The sequence below is a fragment of the Ambystoma mexicanum genome, chromosome 6p, assembly GCF_040938575.1.
Source record: "Ambystoma mexicanum isolate Mex_15411 chromosome 6p, UKY_AmexF1_1, whole genome shotgun sequence".
Lineage (NCBI taxonomy): Eukaryota > Metazoa > Chordata > Amphibia > Caudata > Ambystomatidae > Ambystoma > Ambystoma mexicanum.
Genome location: NC_090935.1, coordinates 1,327,137,159 through 1,327,163,295, shown reverse-complemented (window position 1 = coordinate 1,327,163,295; position 26,137 = coordinate 1,327,137,159). Strand labels below are relative to the sequence as shown.

The 26,137-nt window shown below is 48.9% G+C and overlaps 1 protein-coding gene across 2 annotated transcripts in view; it reads left to right on the top strand.

The window, feature by feature from the left end:
* Positions 1-26,137, top strand: part of LOC138510377 (coiled-coil domain-containing protein 171-like) — a 3,784,015-nt gene that overhangs the window by 3,387,696 nt on the left and 370,182 nt on the right. The window lies entirely within an intron of this gene.

The window sequence follows — 26,137 nt, the reverse complement described above, 5'->3', positions numbered from 1 at the left end:
GTGCTTTCTTTCCAAATGACTCTTGTTACTGACAAAATGGTTGACAGGAAAGCAGTTTGTCAGCTTGCAAAACTGAACTCTAGCCTGATACCCGTGATCTGAATACTGAATTATAGCAAAAGAAAAGGGAGATTTAGCCTTCAAATTAGGTTTCACATGCATATCTATCTATCTATCTATCTATCTATCTATCTATCTATCTATCTATCTATCTATCTATCTATCTATCTGGTCTAGTCTATCTGTCTGGTCTATCTGTCGATCTGCCAATCAATCTCTCTGTCTAATACAGCTTTGATACATGGAGACCGGAAGAATCCTTGTTCTGTGTGATGCTGTGTTTTTAGATGAGTTGCGGTCTGGGCATTTCGGGTAGACTGTAAATAAAATAATAGAAACTATATTACAGTATGTTAGGCGTGAGGTTGTCAAACAGCATATTTTAAAAGCATTTTGGTTCGTAGAAGTCATGGATTTTTACAGCTGCTGTCTGAAGTGTGCCGAAAACAATGGACTGCATTTTGGGCCTGATTCACAAAAGCATTTTACAATGGCGCAGTCCCGTTGAAAAATGCTCTGTCAACGGTTTGTTTACACTTTTCTCTGAAGGTAGGCTGTTGATTAAACAAAAGTGGATTGAATAAAATATTCACAGCTGCTCTCTACGATATACAGCACACTATGCTATCATTTATTGCAAGTTATTTGCTTGTATAGATAATCGCATGGTATGTTATCATTTTCCCAAATGTTTGCTATTCTTAGAGAACATGGAGCCAATTAACCCGACTAATAGTCCATAATTCGCAGGCGTTATTTTCAAGTTTTTGTATGGGTTTTAAACCATTGCTCTTCGTGCAATACGCATTGCCAAATGTGTGTATGTGTGTGTATATATATATAAAGTTAGGGATTGCATCACATGCATGAGTGACCATGCTAGTCTGGTTGAATTGCTGGTGTGGAAAGATTTAGGTAGGCCAGACCACCAGACAATTCCAAGGAAGTATAAGTATCATGGATTATCATTCGGACATGCGCAATAAGAATTTAAAATCTGGTGTTGCAAGATACTTAGTTGAGCTTGGACATACCATTAGTCATTTGAAAGGTTCATGAGTAAGAACTTTTTTTTGCCACATTAAAAACTACCTGTGGGCATGCACTACACGTAAATGTGCTCATGATCTCACGTACAACCTTTGGAAAAACAGCAATTTTGTTGATCTGGGATGCAATCTTCTAAGAACCAGCCATTGTGTTGTACAGACAATTTATTCAATTACATTTAAAAATTCGAAAATAATTTTTTGCATTGAGACCTAAAAAAACATAAACACGTATTTTATCTTCAAGGCTGAAATAGGGAATAGAAAAAGAAAACCATAGAGCTGTGTTCTGTTATCTTGAGAAACGTGTGCCTGTTCTGTACTCACTTTTTCCTTTTCTTGTCTCCTTTTACAAAAGTGCACAATGTGTACTAGAATTTCTGGCCAACTCTTGGCCTCCATTCTTACCACTTTATCTAAATCATGCTGTAAGTACTTGGGGAGTCTTTTTGTGGTAAAAAATCACCATATTCTTGTGCCATGCTTCTGTTTCTGCCATCCACATCTCCTGAATTAACAGGATGTGTTCGGCAGAATCATCATCCAATTTCATTGTTTTAGCTAGAATCCCATTTATATCAGGCGTATCATGATACATAACCCGCAAGGCCCCCATACTTGTGCCCTGAGATTATTCAAAGCTGCACTATTGTGGGAATTTGTATACAACTGAACTCTCGGAAACCCCTATCTCCTCCAAAGCTTGTCTGACCTACTCCCCCATTAGGGTTGTGAATAAGCTCTTCATGTCGCCTCTGGCCAACATGATACCGGCAGTATGTTTCTCTAATGCATAAATCAATTTCCCCGTCCCTGCAGTGAGCGAAGGGAGTGTCTTCATCAAGGTATTCTGGTCCATGTGTGACCATGGGACATAATACACCCTTCTCAGACCCTTCTGGAGCAGCAGAAACTGAGTTACACCTGTTTTTACTGGGGCTTCCCCATCTCTACTACTACTTGCTACAGCCATGCAAGTACCCTGGCACATCCTATGGTTCCATGGTGTGCTTTCTATTGCTGGAGGTGGGAGGTAGGGCAACTGCACCCTGCTCTCCCTGCTCGACATCTGATTCCCATCCCTCTTCATCTTCTACTCCGGCTACTATATCCCCTGACCCTTCTACAGGCACTGAAGCATAATCAGCACTACCGTAGGGTGCTGTCTCCCGTCCTCCCTGCTCACCCGCTGTACCTGTAGCCATTTCAGACCCTATTGCCTCCATTTGACAAAGACCCTGTTCCACGCCTCTGGTGCCCTCTGACTTCACAAAGAAATATAAACCCGCAAGGAGTGACCCTGCGCATTTGTCTACTCATGCTACGTCTGAGGGTTTAGTGGTTCAGGCAGCCATGGTGAACACTAGACCATCCACATCAACCTCTAACTTACCCACTGACAGGGAGTCACAGAAATACGACACATTAGCGAAAAAAGTATTTTCTTCTAATAGTATGGCTCTCAATGCAATTAATGCTTTGTGCGCCTTTCGCAAATACAGGCACAGCTTTTGAGGGTTAATTAAAGAAGCAGCAGAACACATTCCAGAAGGGGAAATGTGGGAAGGGTTTCTACACTTAGTGGAGGATGACAAGGAGGTAGCCTGTGAGAGCCTGCAATCGGTCCTGGATGCTGCATATTGTCTGGGTAGAGCTATGGGGTCGGATACAGTCCTACGCAGGCAGGCTTACTTGAATAATTCTGTGTTTTCCCCCAATGTTCAAGCCAAGTTGCTCGACATTGTCTTTGATGGCGAGCATCTGTTCGGCCAAAGGCTGAGTCGCTGGAGAAGTTCAAGGACTCCCAGTTAGCTGCAAAGTCGCTGGGACAGGCTGTCTAACAACCACTAGGGGAAGAGGCTTTCAGCGGTTTGTCCCTTTTGTGAGAAAGGCGCAGTCCCTGCACTCCAGGCAAGGGCAAAAGCATTTCCTGCACTCCATAAGGGACAGGGCGGCTTCTAGGGCCCAGCAGACAGCAGCAGCAGTGGCTAGGCGGTTTCCAGCCTCAAAGCCGCTTTGAGTTCTCCCCTCAAGTTTCCCCGGATGGAGGGAGGATTGGCTGGAGATAACCTCTGATGTCTGGGCATTGCAGCTTGTTCAAGGGGGTTACTCTCTTCCCTTCTTACAGAGGCCGACAGACAGACCACCTCCCTCTTCTCAACAGCTGGAACAGGAGCTCCAGGAAGAACGGCAAGCCCTGTTGTTGAAGGGTGCCTTGGAAGAGGTACCTCCCGAACAGAGAGGGTCGGACTGGTATTACCAGTATTTACTGGTAAAAATGGGGAGGACTGTATCCCATTTCTGGACCTCAGGGCCTTGAACAAGTTCCTGAGGAAAGGCAAATTCAAGATGGTGACGCTCTGAGAGATTCTCCAGGCTCTGAAGTCACAGGACTGGCTGGTGTTGTTGGATCTGCAGGATGCATATTTCCTCATGCCCATCCATCAAAGGCACAGGGATACCTGAGATTCCTCATAGGGAGCAAGCACTACCAATTCAAGGTACTCCTCTTTGTGTCGACCTCTGCTCCACAGGTGTTCACCAAGCTGATGGCAGTAGTATCGGCTCATCTCCGGAGATCCAGAGCTCATGTGTTCCCACACCTGGATGACTGGATGATCCGGGGAAAGTAGTTGGAGCAGGTTTTGTCTCACCTCGAAAACACCTGGTCACTGCTGCACAGGCTGGGCTTCTCTGGAAACCTTCAGAAGTTTGACAGACAACACAGTGGCCATGCACTAGTTGAACAAGCAAGCAGGTGTACGGTCTCTCCCCCTTTACAGAGAGGCGATGCAGCTGTGTTTCTGGTGTTAGAGAACCAGATCTCTGTCTCAGCAGTCCATCTGGCAGGGATGGAGAAAGGGGTGGCAGATGCCCTGAGCAGGCAGAGCATGGTCTCACATGAGTGGGAGGTGTGCCAGGAAGGTCTCTACAGGCACTGAAGCATAATCAGCACTACCGTAGGGTGTTGTCTCCCGTCCTCCCTGCTCAGCCCCTGTACCTGTAGCCATTTCAGACCCTATTGCCTCCATTTGGCGAAGACCCTGTTCCACGCCTCTGGTGCACTCTGACTTCACAAAGAAGTATAAACCCGCAAGGAGTGACCCTGCGTATTTGTCTACTCATGCTACGTCTGAGGGTTTAGTGATTCAGGCAGCCATGGTGAACACTAGGCCATCCACATCAACCTCCAATTTACCCACTGACAGGGAGTCACAGAAATACGACACATTAGCGAAAAAAGTATTTTCTTCTAATAGTATGGCTCTCAATGCAATTAATGCTTTGTGCGCCTTTTGCAAATACAGGCACAGCTTTTGAGGGTTAATTAAAGAAGCAGCAGAACACATTGCAGAAGGGGAAATGTGGGAAGGGTTTCTACACTTAGTGGAGGATGACAAGGAGATAGCCTGTGAGAGCCTGCAATCGGTCCTGGAAGCTGCATATTGTCTGGGTAGAGCTATGGGGTCGGATACAGTCCTATGCAGGCAGGCTTACTTGAATAATTCTGTGTTTTCCCCCAGTGTTCAAGCCAAGTTGCTCGACATTGTCTTTGATGGCGAGCATCTGTTCGGCCAAAGGCTGAGTCGCTGGAGAAGTTCAAGGACTCCCAGTTAGCTGCAAAGTCGCTGGGACAGGCTGTCCAACAACCACTAGGGGAAGAGGCTGTCAGCGGTTTGTCCCTTTTGTGAGAAAGGCGCAGCCCCTGCACCCCAGGCAAGGGCAAAAGCATTGCCTGTGCTCCATAAGGGACAGGGGGGCTTCTAGGGCCCAGCAGACAGCAGCAGCAGTGGCTAGGCTGTTTCCAGCCTCAAAGCCGCTTTGAGTTCTCCCCTCAAGTTTCCCCGGATGGAGGGAGGATTGGCTGGAGATAACCTCTGATGTATGGGCATTGCAGCTTGTTCAAGGGGGTTACTCTCTTCCCTTCTTACAGAGGCCGACAGACAGACCACCTCCCTCTTCTCAACAGCTGGAACAGGAGCTCCAGGAAGAACGGCAAGCCCTGTTGTTGAAGGGTGCCGTGGAAGAGGTACCTCCCGAACAGAGAGGGTCGGACTGGTATTACCGGTATTTACTGGTAAAAATGGGGAGGACTTTATCCCATTTCTGGACCTCAGGGCCTTGAACAAGTTCCTGAGGAAAGACAAATTCAAGATGGTGACGCTCTGAGAGATTCTCCAGGCTCTGAAGTCACAGGACTGGCTGGTGTTGTTGGATCTGCAGGATGCATATTTCCTCGTGCCCATCCATCAAAGGCACAGGGATACCTGAGATTCCTCATAGGGAGCAAACACTACCAATTCAAGGTACTCCTCTTGTGTCGACCTCTGCTCCACAGGTGTTCACCAAGCTGATGGCAGTAGTATCGGCTCATCTCTGGAGATCCAGAGCTCATGTGTTCCCACACCAGGATGACTAGATGATCGGGGGAAAGTAGTTGGAGCAGGTTTCGTCTCACCTTGAAGACACCTGGTCACTGCTGCACAAGCTGGGCTTCTCCAGAAACTTTCAGAAGTTTGACAGACAACACAGTGGCCATGCACTAGTTGAACAAGCAAGCAGGTGTACGGTGTCTCCCCCTTTACAGAGAGGCGATGCAGCTGTGTTTCTGGTGTTAGAGAACCAGATCTCTGTCTCAGCAGTCCATCTGGCAGGGATGGAGAAAGGGGTGGCAGATGCCCTGAGCAGGCAGAGCATGGTCTCACATGAGTGGGTGGTGTGCCAGGAAGGTCTCAAGGAGAGGATCTGTTTACTATGGAATCCAACAGGAAATGCAAATAGTTCTGCTCAAGGGAATTGCGTTCCTAGTGGAGTGGGACTTTGACCTCCACTATGCCTTCCCCTGTTTCGCTGTCATCCCTTGGCTTCTCAGGAGATTGAGGAGGTTGCAAGCGACCATGATCTTGATCTCCGCGCAGATTGCGCGAGGAGAACGTGGTACTCAGAACTCCTGGACTTGGCCATCTTCCCCCCTCTCTGGCTGCCTCTCCGACCAGACCTCCTATCCCAGTCGGAAGGATGAGTGTTGCACCCAAACCCAAAGTCCCTCAATCTACATGCGTGGCTCTTGAGAGGATGAGCTATGATGACTAGCACCTCTAAGAGGGGGTACTTGAGGTACTGCTGCCTGCACGCAGACCATCAACAAGATCACAGTACGCATGCAGATGGCGATGATTCGAGGCGTGGTGCAGGGAACACGAGATTGACCCCATCTCTTGCCCCACCACTGCAAAGGGTACTTGGCGGCATTGTCTGTTTTCAAAAGGTCTCCGGATCAAGGTTCTTTCTTTACGATCATAATTATGGCCCAATTCATGAAGGGCCTTTTGAATAAGTTTCTGCTTGTTCCTTTTGTTGTCCCAGACTGGGACCTTAACTTGGTTCTAACTTTCCCCATGGTGGCTCCATTTGAGCCTTTACCTTCTTGCCCAGTTAGATTGCTGACTTTGAAGACTGCCTTTCTAGTAGCAATCACATCTTCCTGAAGGGTCAGCTAGCTGCAGGCCTTATCGTGCTGCCCTCCAATTCTCTGCTTTTTTAAGGAGAAGTTATCACTGAAGGTGCTGCCAGAGATTTTGCCCAAGGTTGTTTCAGAATTCCACATCTCCCAGTGCATAGATTTGCCTGTTTTGTACCCTCCTCCTCACCCTTCCAAGGAAGAGGAGAGGTTGCACAGGTTGGACCTTAAGAGGGCCCTTAGTTTCTATGTTGCAAGGACAGCAGAGTTCAGGACAGCTGATCAACTGTTTGTGGCTCTTTACTTGTCAAGAAAAGGTTTGGTTCTTTATAAACAGACCATTTCGAGATGCTTTCTCTGTCGGCAATTCACCTCAATGGGAAGGAGAATATGACAGATAGGAGGGGTGGAACGAACTTCCATTTCCACTCCCTCCCTTCCTCTCACCATACAAATGCCCCAGTCATTTGTGCCAGCATACATTTTCAAGCCGCCCGCTAACTTTATGCGCCAGCATAAAGCAGGCAGACTCCATAGAAATCCATTGTAAATGCTGCAAGCTCGCATAGCAGGCACCGTTTAATTGTATTTGTAAACGCTGCCTGCTATACAAGCATGGTAGGCAGTGTTTACTAATTTGCATGGCGTCAGGCTTTTACACGTTTGTTACATCACGCCCCATTTTCATTCATTTATATGGCGAGAGGAGGGGTGGAACGCAACGTGCGTTTCTACCACCTCCTTTTCTCTCCGCGGTACAAATGCCCCATAAGTCAAAATAACAGCACAAAATAATAGTAACAAACATTTTCTGTACAAGGGGAAACCAAGAGATCTTGTTATAAAAGTGAATACTTAAGATGTCATGCAGAGTGCATATTGAGAGAATCGCGTTGGGATTACGCCACTCTGCAAACCACAAAGACATTGGTCATGTGGTAGCATTCATACTGTAACTCAGATTCAACTCATTCTGCAATGCAAGATTCAGTGCAGATTTCATAGCTCCAGAGCATGCTTGAAAAAGAATCCCCTGCTATTTGTATACTGTGATAGGGCTCATACCCCATAAATCCCCCCATAAAGGCATATAGCATGAGACATTGCAGAATAGATATAGAGTATTGCCTCAACTGACAAACAGCATAAAATAACATAACTTTCTAAATTTAATGAAAGTTTCAGACCTTGCATTTTTTCTTTTAAAGTCTACATTTGTATTCCTAACCTGTAGTAGAACATACATCACCCAAGAGTTCAGTTTTAGTAAAGACAATTCATCTATTTGTAATTCTATTGAATCACAAAGGCCCTATTGCAAATCGGATTTAAATCCTAGTCTCCCGACTTGAAATATTATGAACATGTGGATTATTCTGGACATATGTGTTATGCCATACTATCACTAGATAACAGCCATTATCACAGATATGGTTTTGCACTACATGCAATTGTGTATATAGAGGTTAGAGAACAATAATTAGTACTGGAGTTTTATTGATTTTATTGGACATTGAATTGAATGCAATAGCTACTGTAAGGGTGTAGAAGGAGGGGACTGACACACAGGTGGCATGTTTGATGGCAAAAATGTGTACTAGTAATGAAAAAGCGAAAACCTAACTTTCCCTAACTCTAAGAGGGGTTTCACTACCTCAACTAAAAATACTAAGGGATTTGTCAAGATGTCTGTGTAAATCAATAGTCCACCATCCTGTGTCAAAATCCTACTGCTGTCCCTGACACGTGTAACTAAACTAAGGAGGTAGTGGATCTTCTTGGTTCAGAAGAATGGCTCCCTTCTTCTGGACAGCGGATCACAGTTCCAATTGTTGGTGGGACCTTTACCTGAGGGAATGGCTTCCTTCCTCACGTCTCATCCCTTTGCAGGTTGAAATGTCAAATAAGCAGCAAAGTTCTCAGTTCAACTCAAAAGGATAAAGTTCCACCTCAAACATCAACACTCCATATTACACATAGTTACTTTCCCTATTGTGTTGCTGGAGAATGCCCCCCTTCTCCAGGTATCTTGTAAACTCAGTATTTCTCCTCACAAAGCCTGGGGGAATTAATCCCTTTCCCTCGCCTTTCTTGGCTTTGTTCTCAGACTCTCCTGGCTTTTACTTTCACAGTTCACAACACCAGGGGGAATTACTTCCTTCCCCTGGCCTTTCTTGGGCTTTTTAACACAGTTCACAATGCCAGTACAAATGTCTCCCTTCCCCTCGCCTTTCTCCGGCTCTTTAACACAGTTCACAATGCTAAGGGGAATGTCTCCCTTCCCCTGGCCATTCGCAGACACTCTGATCGATGTGGGTCCCAGATCTGTTTCACAGTTCCTTTATTGATTTGTTTTGTCAGATCTGGTACACTACCCTGCCAGGTACTGCCACGAAGAAGATGCTTACTGATGCTCTCCTTTTTAAGGCGTGGGTCCCAGACCCTACTTTCCTCTTTGTACTTCACTCGTGCTAGCCCTGGTTTACCCTCCTGCCAGATACTATTGTTCAACGTATTCGTCTGTGTTCTATTTGGGTACCAGACCCCTGTTTTGAGGTTTCTTGCCCCCTTCACTGACCCTGACACCCCATGTACCTTCTGGGTCTCTGTTGTTTAGTCATGCAGCGGTCCTCTTTGATTTCTCTTGCTCTCCCGCTTCTTCTGTGGCACTTGCAGCGGCCTTGTAGCTTTTCGTTCTGGGCGGACTGTGCATCGCTACATGACTGAGCTACTCGGCTTCTTCCTGTGCAGGGATCCTGTTTCACCAGCTCTCCAGCCAGCCTGTGCATGGCGGACTGGGTAGGGGAGCCTCAGTTTCTCTCCTTGCGTCCTGGACAGGAACCGCTGGACGCCTTCCAAGCTCGTGGTTTCTCCTCAGAGGTTCTGACCACAAGGTAAGTCCTTCCTCAGTCTTTATTTGGAATGAGCAAGGGTGTCTAGACCGCTCATTCAGGTTCCAATGGGGACTCGTCATGGCTCCGTACCTCATCCCAGTCTCAGTACCTTTTACTGAAGTCATAGTCAAGTCATCCCTACTCTTCCTCATCTCAGTGACTGCTGCCTCATCAACCTCACAGACATACATGGAAGAGTGTAGCATGGAGGTATGTGGTATGGGACAAAGGGGTGTAAAATAGTTGGATGGAAGTCTAGAATACTGCGTTCTCCCGAGATGTCCTTCCTGATCCCCAAATGGGGGGTCTCTCCCCATGAGATTCTCCCACTGAGTACCACCAGTAGGTGGACTATGCGGTAGCGGCCTCACCTCCATGGCCTCATGGGAAGCGGCTCCCCACAGGGAGAAGGGCCAACAACTCGGGATTTGTCACACTACCCTGATTGATAGGGATTGTCCAGAATGTATGTGTATTTCCCTCCAGTTACTGGAACATTTTTATTTTTATTTAATGTATATTTAAGACCCTGCAATGGTAAACAATCCCTAATAGCAATCAACCAAAAGCAAATAAAGTAGCATCTACTCTAACATAATGGAAGGGCATGTAAAGTAGCCGTTTGGACTATATAATATTAAGAGTTATCAGCTTGTCAATATGCAGTGTGTGGAAAGCAACCATGACCCCGTCTGTTAGAGCTTTGGGATACCCCTTTGCACAAATGATAATAATACCAGCAAAAAGCAAATAATAGAAGCTGCTCTAACAGAAAGAATATTGAATGGTGCAAATTAGATCTGGAAAGTTTTCTTCCACCCTTGTACCAAGCATTGATTCCAGTATTAAAAAGAAAATTCCTTTCGAAAGATGTCATTAAAGGAATAGTTGAAGGGCTCTTTCAAGAAGTCTCACAACAGTTGCCTCTTTTGTAACCAGCCAATAGGTATTGTAAAGGATTAAACCCGGTGTAGTAATACCTGGTATGACAAGTAATGTTGGGATGCCAAACTCAGATTACTGCAATTATTAAAAGAAAGGGGTAGTGCCATCTATGATTTAGTGTTGAAACTGAGAGCAGAGAATATAAACGTCTGAAACTTGAAAAAAAAACGGGATGATGAGATGAATAAATTAATGTTATTCAAGAATGTGTTCTCATTCAATGATCAAAGTAACAGGTGGTGCTCACTTACTCAATTTTGAACTCATAGACGCACATAGACGTCCAAACTGAAACACCTGACATACCTCAACACCTCTGGCACTGGCATATAGTGACTATGAACGAAAAGAAAATTTGGTATAGCTGGCCACACATTGAATCATCAACAATAGCACTCTATCCTAAACCACCAACAACGCCCACCCACGTGCCTGACCCCTGAGCTGCTTACTGGTGCCTAGCCAGCCAACTAAGTCCTTGTTAGGCAGAATCCTGTGCAGTTCCCTTAGGGAGCACTACAGAAGATTAGGACTACAGGTGAGAGCAATAAATCCCCTTTGGTATCAGCCTGTACCACAAAGATTTAGTTGGTAGCTGTGGCTGAGCAGTCAGACTTATCTCAAGAGGGAGATGAGCAGTATTCAGGGTTTACACAATAGGCCTTCAGTACTATGGAACAAGGAAACACTGACCAAAGCTTTGTAGTAAAAAGAATATATATATATTTATTTTATACATTTCTAGTTAAACACATCTATCACAGTTCTTAAGCAAGTTAAATTCGGTCAAAGAAAGTATACACAACTCCCTAGTTAAATTGTAGACAAGTTTGAGCAAGAGTGAAAACTGAGCAAAACGGTACAGTGAAAACCAAACACAAATGGCACTCTAGCAATTTCTCACAAGGGAGGGAAAGCACAAGTTATACAGAAATATCTTCTTACACACCCTAGCAACACGTCCCATAAGTTTATGGACCAGTTTAAGCAAAGCAGTACATCAGTATGGAAAATACTTAAATGAAAACAGAGCAAACATGGCACTTCACAAGGTTTAAAAGTGGGGAGAAAACGGTGGTTATAAGAAGTAGGTGCACCAACACAGTTCTAGTTGAGAAGCAATCTAGAAAAGGCAGTTCTAACAAATTTAGCCAGAGTCAGTAGGCCTGTGCCAGAGTCAGTGGTACAGGGCAAGGGCCCAGGAGAAAAATGTTCTTGTAGCTGCAGTCAAGTCTTTGGTTAATGATTTTAAAAAGGTGGATGCAGAAGGTGAAAGACAATGTTAAGAGAGAGGGGGGGGGGGGCAACCCAACAGGTAGGTAAAGGATTTAAAACACCTTTAGCTCTACCACGCAGAAAGGGCGGCCTGGCGGAACAATGTACCTTTAAAATGAAGAAGTGGCTCCTGCGGTGGCGGTTGTTCCTGGTAGTTCCTGCAGTTCGGGGGATCCATCAGAGGAAGAGAAGCTCTCGTCGTGGAGGAAGGTTTGAGTTACTGCACTACCCAAGGATGAAACCAGCCGCGGTGCTGCCCGACAAATAAAAGGTACGCTCCTTTAAATCGCGGTCCGGGTGGACTGGTGCCTGGTAATCCGGCCTCCAAGTACAGGGTAGTGGCGATTTGACCAAGGCAGGTCCGGGAAGGCAATTGGCAAACTGGTTGGCCCCACAAGCTCAAGGGAAGAAGGCTCTTTCAGATGAAGACCTTCTCTCGTCGTGTGGAGAAAAGTGGTGAGACGCTGCAGCAGGGCGTCACTGGTGGTTCAGTCGTTGCAGATGTCTTTGGCTTCTCTCCTCTTCGGCTTCTTAGTTCCAGTGGTGACGTCTTGCTCTTCCAGTCCTCAGGACCCTGCTTTTATGAAAAAAGATCCCCATTCATACAGCCTAGCTGTCACTCACACAGTGGAGTGGTCATCTTGGCGGGAGACCTACCAGCTTATCAGGATAGAGTGCGACATGGGTTGCTGAGGCAACCCTGTCCAGGGATCCTACTCCCCCTCCCACACAATGGACCCACCCCAGACTCATTGGCGCCGAAAGGAGGGCTTCTTGGCTGAAGCCCGCCAAAAGGACGTACAAAGGATCCCCGACCTGGGTTAGGAGTTTAGAGAAAGACACGAGAAAGAAGTTATATTAAAGTTCTGGCAAATAAAAGTAAAGTTAATATTAAAATACACCGGCAGTATGTTAGAGGCTGTCAGAAAATGTGGTAGCTTCGAACAATGGGAAAATCCCATAGAAAAATATTTGCGGTCGAATATTTACAGTAGTAACCACTTCCACCAGCCAGAAACTTTTGAGAGAGGGACTGTACGGTACCCTCTCGAAAATGAACATAAGGGAAAAACTATTAACCCTTTCCAGTACCTGCATAGTAAGATGGGTTGTACTGGTTTAGTTCATAAAAATTGACTAGTAAAGTCAATTGGGACTTTACATGCCCTGGGAGACAGTACTCAGTCCCAGGGTATGGAGTCTATGTTTGGGGGTCGCTACGACACCCCTGTGTCACTGCACAGAGGGTGCTGTGTAACACATGTGAATAAAGATGGTTCCTATGGAGGTGATAAAAACCCCATAGACATTAAACACAAAAATAGCCTAGAACACACATAGCAAAAATGCCTAAGAGTGGGAAAAAGAGTCTCACTCTTAGCAGGAGAAAAAAACAAACCCTTCAAATCCAGCAAAGCTGCTGGGGGACGCTATAGGTAAGGGAAATTAGCCATAGAATGAGAATTCTCCCTAACAGTCCTAAGCCGGCAAGCATGCACACAAGCATTTCTGTCAGTCAGTCAACAAGTTTATTCGGATTCCGAAGGAAATCCATCAAACACAAAAAACATCATACAAAAACAATTACAATCAATATTCCAAGAGATAACAGAATGCACCCCATCAAAAATCATTGAGGAGGAAAATAAATAAAACTAGGAGCCCCATTATCATCAAGAAGTCCCCCATTACAAGGGCCTATCCCCCAAGGAACCTGACCCATGACGTCCCAAAGGGGTGAGGTTAGCACCAGACAGGGGGGAGGGTCTCATAGTTAACCTCGGGGGGCACTCAGGGACTATTAGAGAATGACTACTAATTAGAATACCACTCCTGGGTGACCAACTAGACCCCCCACGATGTCCTAGGACCGCCCTTGCCACTCCCAAGTCCCAAAATGCAAGTTCCACAATGTCACCCTGCTGATTGTCCACTCTTGGCATTCTGCGACACCCTGCCAAGGATTCCCTGGACACAAAAGAGCAGCCTCTTATGGACCGCAGCCAATGTAGACTTTTGTTGAGGAGGGCATCCCTTGACTCCTTCCTGTCCCTTGCCAACCTGGGTACGCCATGCAGGTACATGGTAGCTTGTCCGGTCCGGCCTAGGCCATAGGGTGGAGGTAACCTCTCTCTACGCCACGAGCCATAGGCTCTCCCCTCTCCAGGAATGAGGCGTTTAGGGCCCGATTTGCTTGGTGCAGTGTCCTCCCGAGATATAGATTTTGCCTTAGATTGGGGCACCCCCTTGGACACTCTAGGCTTGACACAAGTACTAGGGTTGATACCCTTGGTTGCTTGTAGATTCCCAAGCACCAAGCTAGAGCAAGGTTCAGTGAACGTGGGTGACACAGGGGCCTGTTCCTGATGGTGTGCCAAGGGGTGGGCCAGGGGTGTGACGATGGGCCCTTTGCGAGCTATTAGAATGTTCCAGGGCTCCCCCTCGCACTGCTTTTCCCCCTGCATTCCTATGAGGACTGAGAGCAGATTTTTGATAACTGCCAACTCAGCCAACACTTGGATGCATACACAATTGCACACCCTGGCTGTAGAATCACCCCCAATTGGGGGGTCAGTGGCTTGTTTTACAGCGGAATTGGGGTCATCAGGTTGTTGCTTCGGAGCCCCAAGTAAGGATGGATGAGAATGCGAGCTGACTGAAGGGCTTAACGATGACATATAATCGCTCCAGAGACTGCTATGATCAGAAGATGTATTCAGCGGGGGTATGTCAATAGGCGGACTGCAAAGATGCAAGCTGCCCTCGTTGAGTAAGCAGACAGGGGTGGAGCTGGACGGGCCCACCTCTGTGCAAGAGCCAGGGTTAGAGCAAGGGACTGGGATGAGGACCATGCTGAGGGTTCCGGGGGTAGGATTTGGTGGAGGACAGCTGCTTTCCAATGTTACAGTCCCGGCCACTTCCCGCTCTTGTTCCCCCTCTTGCTCTTGCTCGAAACAGGATTGGCCGGATACAGGAATCCCAATTGAGGTACTGGGTATCGTGGGGAACTGAGGTGTAGAGAGCTCGACCTCATCGGAGTTCTGGAGGGCCGAGTTGGGGGGTTTGACTGTATGACACTGTTGGTGCTGTCTCCTGACAACCAGTATCTTGCGATCCGAATTAGGACCGTTAGCATGGGGAGCAGACGTGAGGCAAAAGGGGGGGGGGAAGGAGGGGCAAAACAGAGGGAGCTTTCCTTGGCTCAGCATGAGACTTCAAGGACCTTAGAGACTTTAGGAGAGTCATGGTCGGCGATCTCTGTCCCCCCTTGGCAGCAGTTGGATTTGGGGTTGCTTGATGGCTGTCTCTTAAGTGTCTCTTAAGGAGTCCCTCCAGGGACAGACAGCGTTCTCCGCGGGCCACCAACACCCCGCGCCCTTGGCCTGCGTGAGAATCTTGTTGAGGGCTTGGCTGTTACAAAGGGCCTAAAGTACTCTAAAGGAAGGTTGGCAGGAATGGTGATGGCTGGCTTTTGCTCACCTTGAAGACCCACGGAGCAGTCCAGGACGTTATAGGCCGGTCAGTCTGGTCCCCCACGGATCCGCGAACACCCTGCGGGCCGCAAACACCCGCGCCCTTTCTCCCGCGGGCTTCACCCTAGCGGGTGCAGGAGGCGAACAGAAGTAGTGGAGGGGGCGTGGCTTCTGTAAGGAGGCCCTCCTGGGCCAAGCGAAACACCCTGCGGGCCGCAAACACCCGCGCCCTTTCTCCCGCGGGCTTCACCCTAGCGGGTGCAGGAGGCGAACAGAAGTAGTGGAGGGGGCGTGGCTTCTGTAAGGAGGCCCTCCTGGGCCAAGCGAAACACCCTGCGGGCCGCAAACACCCGCGCCCTTTCTCCCGCATTTCTTAATCTAAAACTCTTAGAACCTCCACCACATTGACTACGTTCACAGAGGGCGTTCCAACCACAAAGCGCATTGAGGCCATACAAATGGTATCTCAAATATGTATGGGGACATTTTTATTGAAATTACTCTAAACCTGGGTTCTTGAACAAACATTGTCCCAAATGAAAAGGCTGTTTTTATGAAAGGCTGTTTTCAGCTTCTTGTACAACTTAACAGCTCGGGTGTCTCCTGTCCAGTACCCAATGTGGGGGCCTCCCACCGACTTCCAAGCCAATGCTAGCCTACGCTTTGCTAAAATGCAGATACAGTCTTGCATCTTTGTTATTTGGTGTTCCACGCGCCTAGTAGGGACGCCTCCGGGACCCATTCGCGTATGTCAATCCCACCTTACAGGGCCCTATTTGCAACCTCCTGCCAGAATCCCCTGATCGCTGTGCATGACTAAAACATGTGTAACATATCTGCAGACTCGCTTGTGCACCTTGGATAACTCTGCTCTTCCGCTCCCAGGAACAGTCAGATGACATATGTGGTCATTTAGGCTCTTTGCATAATTAGTAGCTGCAACTGTTTAAATCTAGCATTCAAAGAGACCTTGCGAGAGTATATCAATGCTCTAGCCCACGCTCCTTACTTGAAGACTCTGCCTACTTCCTCCTCCTATTTGGCCTGCACTTTGAGTTCTGTTTTACCTAGGGATGCCACTTTACTCCCTTCCGCCAGATCATAAAGGGACTCCACAATGGGGCCCCACCAAATCCCTCCCTTATGTGCCTGACTAGTCTGATCACCTTATGGTATGTCAAACACTTTCCTTTTGGTATATCATGGGTCTCTCTCAGCTCAGAGAATCTCAGCAATGTGCCCTCCAGATGCAGGTCTCCAAAGGTTTGGCTCCCAGTGAAGTCTAATGCAACGTATCACCTCCCGATTCCCCCCACAGATTTCTGCCAGCGATGTGTTGAGAGAATACGGGTTCTGCCTGCCCACCATCCTCCATAACCCATCCCACAAACTTTTTCCCAAGGCCACCAAAGATGACGTCTTGGGGCAAACAGGTCTTTCTGCCCAAAGTGCTCCGCTCAAATAGGGTCTAGGGATGCTTCGTAGGTCACAAAAAATTGCAATTGACCAGCAAGGTAATATGCTTCAAAGTGCGGCAGCCTGATTCCTCCGTCCCTATGGTCCCTTCTCGGTGTGCCGAGCGAGATTCAACACCTCTCCCCCCTCAGATAAATCTACTCACCACTGAGTAAAGTTTTTTAAAGAACACCCCAGGTGCTCATTTCGTATGTTCACAAAGTGGTACAACAGGTGCGCTAGCACAACCATTTTGAGCAATGCAGTATGGCCCATCATTGACAACGAGAGCTTCTGCTAGAACTCCATAGATTTTTCTACCCCTCTAAACGCCTTCACAGTGTGCACTCATGTTCCGTCCCAGGGTTGTGGTGAATGTCCACCACTAAGTACCGGAAGGTGTCTTCCACCCACCTTATACCTACATTCGGTAGGCGCTGCTGTCCATGCTCTGCTAGACCAGCCAGTGGGAACAGCCTCAACTTTATTTTGCTAATGGTTATCCCAGACAGCTTTGCAAAGCCAAAGCCGTCCAGTACTTCCAACATATAGGGCAGATTAGATTCCAGATTCTGTATGTAGAGCACCATATCGTCCGCCTAGAGCAACACCACATGCCTGTCCCCCGCTATCAGGATGCCAGGCTCTCCGAAGTCTGCCCTGAGGAAGGCTGCCAGCAGCTCTAGTGCCAAGATAAACAACATGGGGAGAGCGGGCACCCCTATCTGATTCCTTTGCCCAGTTCCTAGGCCTCAGAGATGTGCCTCCCAGTTTTCATCCGGGCCATCGGTTTCTTATACAGTAAGTGTACGCACTGCGCGAAAGGTGGCCCTATGCCAAAGCGATTCAGCGCTGCATGCAGCCAGTCCCACCTCACGGAGTCAAAGGCTTTTATTGCATCCAGCGAGGCCACTGGGTATTCTGCCTCCACCCCTCTTTGTTTTCTCTGTGATATGGTGCAGGCAGCGCCGGTTCCAGGACGTATTCCTTCCTGGCACATAACCCGTTTGATCAGGTTGTATCAAGGTGTCAATGAAACTCCTCAGCCGTGCGCTAGCATTGCTGCAAGTAATTTACAATCCTGATTGGTCATCGAGAGCGGTCCGTAGGATCCGCACTCGAGCAGCAGTTTGCTCTGCTTGAGTATCGGCACTATAATAAACTCCCGGATGCTCCTTGGAAGCTGGCCTACCGCGTAGGCCTCCTCCAGCATCTCCACAGGGGCAGCGCAAGTTCGCCTGTGTATTCTCTGTAGAACTCCGCTGGGAGCCCATCCATACTCAGTGTCTTGCCCAAGGGCAGCATGAGCATGGTGGCTATCAGCTCATCCACCGTGAATGGGGCGTCAAGTGCCTCTGCCTACTCCTGCTCCAGATGGGGCTAGTCGATTTCCATCCAGACCTCCTCTAGATCTTTAGCGCTGCCCCTTTCACCCACATCATATAGGCGCCGTTAAAACCGGCTGAAGACTGCATTGATCTCACTCTGGGCCCTGCATTCCCACACTCATCCTTGATGGAACTGATCATGCTCTTTCTGTCCTCTGCACGGCACAGCCATGCCAGCAGCCTCCTGGGTTTGTCCCCCGTTTTGTGGAGTCTCTCTGTGTATTTGCTGTAGTTATGCTTACCAGAGTGCTCCCAGACTACGATACAGGCTTGTTTGAGCTTAACTAACTTCTCCTCACACCCCGCTGATAGTTTGCCTCTCCCTGCTAATGCTTCCATTTGCGTCTCTATATTAGAGATGTCCTGTAACAAGTCTTTCCTTATGCCTCCCATCTTCCCAATGGCTTCCCCCCTCATTACCACCTTCAAGGATTCCCACAGAGTCCCTGCACTGTCCACACTTTCCGTATTAAGTTTAAAAAAGTCCTCAATCCTATACCGCATGTGGACCCGAAATGATTCGTTGAGTAATGCCTCTGCCTCCAATCTCCATCTCGGAATCGGGGGCATACCCGCTGTTCTCTGCCACGTCACTACAAGAGGCGCATGGTCTGAAAGGACTTGTGCTTTGTATTCAGCGGTCACAAATTTGCCCAGGGTTGCCCGTAAAAATATAATCTATGCATGTGTACACCCCATGCGGGCTAGAGTGATAAGAGCAGCCCCTTCTGTCCCCATTTAGTTGCCTCCAGATGTCTCCCATCCCCAAACCCTGTTTAAAGATGTAAAGGCAGGCGCTCTGTTACCAGTCTTTAGCTTCTCCTCCTAACGCACGTTTTCATGACTTCATCAATCTTCAGGGAGGCTGAGTTACTTTGTTTTTTCAAGCAGGTCTGCATTTCTGTTTCAGGTGTGACAAGTTAATTAGCTCTGAGGATTCTGGTACTTGTATTTTTCGCATTTAATTTTGCTGACAGATGACTGGAAACAACTCCCTCCATAGCACAAATCTTCCCCTTGATGGGGGGAGGGGGAAAGCCATGGTTGTGGCTCTCCAATGTAAGGCATGATGGCCCTGCTGCACTGCCTTTCCCGGGATTTCTGTAACAATGTTTAAAGATGTAAAGGCAGGCGCTCTGTTACCAGTCTTTAGCTTCTCCTCCTAACGCACGTTTTCATGACTTCATCAATCTTCAGGGAGGCTGAGTTACTTTGTTTTTTCAAGCAGGTCTGCATTTCTGTTTCAGGTGTGACAAGTTAATTAGCTCTGAGGATTCTGGTACTTGTATTTTTCGCATTTAATTTTGCTGACAGATGACTGGAAACAACATCTTTAAACATCCCCAAACCCTGCAGTAACATTGCCAGCACCTTCTCTGGCAGTGTCTGCTTCTGATATGTATCATCCAACCTGTCTAATGCTGGATATAGGGTGCAGTTCCCCCCCAGAGCCACAGGGCTCCTCTTTATGGAACCAGCTGGGGGCCTAATGATCTGAAAAAGACAGTGACGTCTTGATTGGGGGCGTACGTGTTGATTATGCAGATCTCCCTCTGTTCCAGGAACCCATATACCATGGGCTGCCTGCCCTCATTGTCGCTTTTACATTCCAGTGGTCTAAAAGGCACAGAGGGAGCCATCCACACTAGGATGCCCCGGGCGTATGCTGAGTACAGTGATTCATATACCAGCCCCCCACACTTCTTCCCTATCGTGTCCTGCTTGGCCTCCAAAAGGTGCGTCTCATGCAGTAGAGCTATGTGCACTCCTTTGCTAATCAGGTATGTGTGCACTCTGTTACGCTTCACATAGCTATTTAGGCCCTGGACATTTCAGGAAGCAATTCTGATATTACTCATTGAGCTTGCGTGATCCTCCGTCCCTCCTCCCGGCATCCTCACCTTGATCACTTTGATTCTATCCCTTCCTGAGGCAGTACCGTTGGCTTTCCCAGGTCTCGTTATGAGGGAACCCAGGTTCCTCTTCACACTTACTTGTCCGATCCCGCTGCAGTTGTATTGTACCGCAGTTGCGTGCTCCTAGTGTCCATGCCGGTAGGCATGATGCGGGAGTAGTTAGCATGCAATTTAACCCAACATATAACATCCCCAAACCCCAACCATCCCCAACAAGTGGCAAACAACTCTTTGGACGTTCAATGTCAGCTGCTTCTCACACTGAACCGGGGCCCAACCCTGCCTCCCTCCAGTCTTGCGTGCAGTGTGCACCCCTAAATAAAGCAAGGGTCAATGATATGATGTTTTATGATAATGATGTTTTATTTATATAGCGACTATACACAACGTGTTTCAAAGCGCTTCAAGGCAGGGGAGGGTGCAAGGGTAAAATACAATGACATTCTTACAAGGCCTTGACACATTAAGAATGGGCAAATAAACTATTGTACTAGGCCTGAGGACATTTCATATAGTGCAAAAGCAGTGAACACAAAAGGAGGGGAGCAGAGGGGGGGGGGTGGAGAGGAACAAGCAACAGACTATCATTCTAGGCCTGATGACATTTCAGCTAGTGCAAGAGCAATGAACACAAGTGAGGGGATCAAAAAGGGGCCTGGGGGGAACAAACAGTGGACTATCGTACTAGGCCTGACGACATTGCTGATAGTGCAGAGCAACACAAAAGGAAAGAAACGGGGGTCAGGGGGACGAACAAACAGTAGACTATCGTACTAGGCCTGCCGACATTTCTTACAGTGCAGGGCAACACAAAAGGGGAGCAAGTGGGGGGAGGGGAGCGGAAGAAACAGTAGACTATTGTACTATGCCTGATAACATTTCTGATAGTGTAAGAGCATTGAACACAAGAGAGGGGAGGCGGGGAGGGTTGGAGAGGAACAAACAGTAGACTATTGTGCTAGGCCTGATGACATTTCTGACAGTGTAAGAGCATTGAACACAAAAGAGGGGGGCCGGCGCAGGGGTGTAAGGAGTGGAACATGGGGTGGGGGTAGAAAAAACAGAAAGGGGGACAAAACATCAACATACAAGTGTACAAGATGAGGAGAATGATAGCAGAGAAGATGGGGCTAGGAGAGAATTGTAGGGGAGGAGGAGGAGCAGGGGCAGGTGGTAGAGGCTGCAGATGGCACAGGAAAGTTCAGCTTTTGCAGGAAGGTGAAACACCTGCAGCACTTGGCACAACAAAGTTCAACATTTTGCAGGAAGGTGAAACACCCGCAGCAATGGGCACAACAAAGTTCAACATTTTGCAGGAAGGTGAAACACCTGCAGCACTGGGCACAACAAAGTTCAACATTTTGCAGGAAGGTGAAACAACCGCAGCACTGGGCACAACAAAATTCAACATTTTGCAGGAAGCTGAAACACTTGCAGCACTGGGCACATTCAGAAAGGTGGAAGTCCATATGGGGTGAAGTGAGAGGGGAGATAGTCCCGGATGTGAGGAGAGAGTCACTGAAGATCATATAGGAACTGACCTTCAAGGAGATGCTAGTTGATTTGTTTTTATTTCAATGTATTCTGAAGGTATGGAGTTCAGATTCAGCCTACGTGAACATTTGGGGAGGGTGGTAGGAGGGGCCCACAGACCCGGCCAGGAAACAGACAGAAACAGACATGGGCTTAACATAGCAGGCTGACATTCGCCTGCCGGCTCGCTTGATTGGTCCAGATGAATCCTGAGGGGGCCCAAAACCGGGCGAGCAGACGAGGGGCAGAAACCAGCACAGCTACACAAAAAACGAAGCAGCCATGTTGGAAGAGGCCTTCTGTAGTGCACAAAGCAGGTGCAATGCACATAAAGTACACAATGAGACAGTTGCTGTAGCAAGGATGGTGATCAATCACTTTTAATTGTAAAAGGAAGGTCCGTTTACAAAAAAATAAATTGCGTGCTGTTGCCGAGGTCGGCGGCACATGAAAGGACGCACACACGGAGGTGTAACATAAACCTCTTTATTCTTCCTTCCCTTCTAGTAACTGGCGCCCTACGCGCCTTTCCCACAAACCCCACTTCCCCGCTCCCACGTCACGCTGGCGCTCCGCCTCCCCAACGGAGGGGGCCGAGTGCCCTTAACTCATGGAGTGCTGGGTAACACTACCCCCGAACATTATATCCTAACATCAACTTAACATTCCTCAACAAGTCTTATCGGTTTCTTGATCACTCGTCGGGGCCTCTCATCTTGAGCTGTCGCCTCTAGGACAAGTGGATTGTTCACTCCCTGTCTCGTCCCTCCCGGATCCCCGACCGGAGGGGTCCACAGGTCATCTCTCTGCATGCGAGGTTCTGGGGAGACAGACCTCCTCGGCTCTTCCGAGCCTTCTCTCTTGAGATAGTGTCTAAATTGTTGACAGTTCCTGGTGACGGCTCTATCTTGATCTTCAGCCGTCACCATAGTACCTTTTACTGCGACTACCCTCATGGGACTTGGGGCAAATCGTGGATCTGTCTTCCTGGTTATCGGTTGTTGCACAAGGACGTCGTCTCCTACCTGGAAATCTTTTGTTTCAGCGTGGCGCCTCGCATCAGTGTCACGTCTCGCCTTCTCCTTTGCTTCAGCATCACGTTGGAGAGTGTCAGTGTCAAGCGGTTCTTCACTTGACGGGATGCGTGGGATGCGGGTTCGCACCTCGTAGCGAAACATTAGTTCAGCAGGAGTCTTGTTCGTAACTTCATGCGGGGTATTCCTGTAAGCTCTCAGGAGGCGGCACAGTGCTTGATGCGGGTGGACTGCCTCCACCTTGGCTCTTTGTATCGCTTTCTTGATGGAGGCCATGAAGCGTTCCGCCATCCCATTCGCTTGCGGGTGTCGAGGGGTTATCTTCATGTGCTTGAAACCCAAATGCATCGCTAGTTCTCCAAACTCGTGCCCTCAGAATGGTGGTCCATTGTCAGACTTGATGGTTTTGGGAACCCCCCACTCGCTGAATACTTCCTCTAGCACCTCTGCCACCTGGGGAAACGCTGTGGTGGAGACCGATTTGACTATGGGGAACCTTGAATGTTCATCTATTAGCAGCAAAAGGTAGTCACCGGTTTCGGTCGGTCCGTAGAAGTCCACGGCCACTCGTTCCCAGGGGCGATCTGGTATCTGTGTGTGTTGCAGCGGGGGTGGACGTTCCATTGAGGCGGTGCACTGGCACGCATGGCAGTTTTTCACCCATTCATCGACCGCCACATCTAGGAAGGGAAACCAGACGTAGCATCTCAACTGTTTCTTGGTGTTCTCCGCCCCTCGGTGACCTTCGTGGGCCGTGCGGACCACCTCGTTTCGTAGTGTGGCGGGGATAACAATCCTGCAGCCTCGTAGAAGAATGTTGTTGTCCTTCACAGCCAGTTCACCCTGCACTCTGGCCAGTCTCGCAATTTCCTGTTTGTTGACGCCCGGGTGGGCTAGCATAGCCCTGTGGTGGTCCTTCCATTTGCTGGTTAGAGTCAAGCTGATTGCAAGGGATGTCGTCGGGTCGGCGGCAGATGCGGCGGCCACCCTTTCGAGGGACAACGCTGGTGGTAGCGAACGATCTGCTATATATTGCACATAGGCCACATCTCCTTTCCGCGTCTGCGGGGGCCCCACAGGGTGTCGCGACAGATAATCGGCTGGGTTCAGCTCACCTCCGGGGCGATGGATGATGTCGTAGTTGTACTCTTGAAGCCGGATGCCCCACCGCTCAATCCTTGGTGGCATCTTGGTGTGCGGGTTCCCGAACAGGGATAGGAGTGCCTGGTGGTCGGTAATCAGCGTGAACTTCTTCCCGATGAGGAAATTGTGGAAGTGTTCACATGCCCATACTGCGGCTAAACTCTCCTTCTCGGCCTGCGAATAAGCCAGCTCCGGCGTGGATAGCGCTCTGCTCGCATAAGCGACCACATGTCTCGGGTTGATGTCCGCCCCACTGGTTTGAGCTAGTATGGCCCCAAGGCCGACTGGGCTTGCGTCCACCACTACCTCGGTGTGCCAAGCGGGGTTAAAGTAGGCCAGTCGGTGGGCCTCCGTGAGGGCCTGCTTGATGGCAGTGAATGCCTGCTGGCATGCGGGAGTCCACTCGAACACCGCCTCCTTCTGCAGGAGCCTCCTCAACGGGTCGGTGAGGGAGGCAAAGTGGGGGATGTATCTCGCACAGTACCCCGCCATGCCAAGGAAAGAGCGGACGTCCGCAACCTGCAGCGGTTCGCCAAGGCCAGTGATTGTGGCAACTTTGTCGGGATCCGGCATCATCCCTTCCCCGGAGAAGATGTGGCCGAAGAATTTAAGTTTTGTCCTGCTGAATCTGCACTTGGAGATGTTGAGCGTGAGACCAGCAGCTTGAAGGGCTTCACACGTGGCGTGCAGCGCTGTGTCGTGGGACTCCTTGGAGGCGCCGAACACAAGTATGTCGTCGCTGTAATTCAGAGCACCCTTAACGGGTCTGATAATTTGACGTATGGCTTCCTGAAAAATCTCCGCAGCAGACGAGATACCGAAATTCAGTCTGCGGTACCGGAATAGGCCATCATGTGTCGCAAATGTTGTGATGACTCGAGAGTCAGGGTGAAGCTCCAGCTGATGATAGCCCTGCACCAGGTCGAGCTTGGAAAACATCTGGGCGTTGTTCAACTGCACAATCATGTCTTCTATGCATGGACCCGGGTGTCTCTCCCGCTGGATAGCCGTGTTGGCCACCCTCATGTCCACACATAGACGGATTTTCCCACCTTCTTTCGGTACGACCACCAGGTGGGAAACCCATGGGGTTGGGCCCGTTGCTGGCTCAATAATGCCGTCGGAGAGTAATTGCTGGAGAGCCTCGGACACTGCCTCTTGGAGGTGAAACCCGACCCGTCTGGGGTGTTGCGGCACTGGGCGTACCAGCGGGTCGATGTGTAGCTTGATGGGAGGGGCTCTGAGTTTTCCCAATCCAGTACACAGCTTTGGGAATCTTTCCATTATGTAGTCTTGTGTGATTAGGTTCTGGTTTCGAACGCATGCTATTGTGCTAATTGAGTCCTTCGGCTTGCTTGAGGTTGCGTTAATGGTATCACCTGCTTTCACGTGTATCTCGATCAGACCCAGGCGGGATGCTGTATGGTAGCTGATAAGGCATCTACTCCTGGTGAGCGAGCGAATGACGTGGATGGTGGTGTCCACCTGTCGTCCATTCAGGAGAAACCGTTGAGCGAATTGTCCCACCGTCTGCAGAGGGGTAGCAGCGCCCCACTGGAAGATTCTTGAATGTGACGGGGTAAACTGTGGTGGGTCTGACATCCTGCCGTAGTCCTGCTCGCCCATGATGTTCACGGTGGCGCCAGAGTCGATCATGAACTGGAATTGGTAATTTCCCATCTTGATCGGGATTTTTGGGGCTTTGCGCGCCTCTTCGTTGTCAAGAATGAGATTGACGAACTCGTCCTGGTCATATGGATCATGCGGCGCATTGTAGGCTGCCTCTTGATCTTCGTGATAGAATGCCTCCGGCCTTTGTTCCATGGGGGGGTTTTCGTATTCATCCATGAACTGTCTGGGCTGGTCCACCTGGTCTGGTTGCACGTAGTATCCCTGCATTTGGTATTCATCGATTGCTCTGACATATCGTCTCTGGTTAAGCCCTTGTTGGTACTGCCTCGGTTGATTGTATTGTGAAGGTGGCGGCCGAAACGGCGTTCTGGCGGGTGCTTGTGGACGCATCAGGGGAAATGGTATGCCCTCCCTGCATACAGAGTGGAAATGCCCCTCTCTTCCGCAGTTCGTGCACCGTTGGGATAATGCTGGGCACGACCCGGAGTGTGGGAAGGACATCCCGCACCGATAGCACTGTCTTTGCTGGCGCGGGGTTGGTGCCCCTGGTTCTCTATATTGTTGTGGTCCTCTGTCGCCTTGTCGAGGCGGCTGTATGGCGCCTATGAGTTCATTGGTGTCTTGTTTGGGGTTATTTGTGTTGCTCATGGATGAGGCTTGTGCATCCACTCTCTCGTGTATGCGAGCGAGTTCGCTCACTTCGGGGATGGTGAGAGGCTTTTTCAAAAGTTGTTTCTTGAGTGCAGGAGAGAGACAACCTTCTATCACTCTCAGCCGTATTGCTTCTTCTAGGGAGAAAGCGTCGAACTGGCAGTTGGCACCTTTCACTCTTAGGCGCGTTATGAACTCATCAACAGTCTCGTGTGGCAGCTGGGTGCA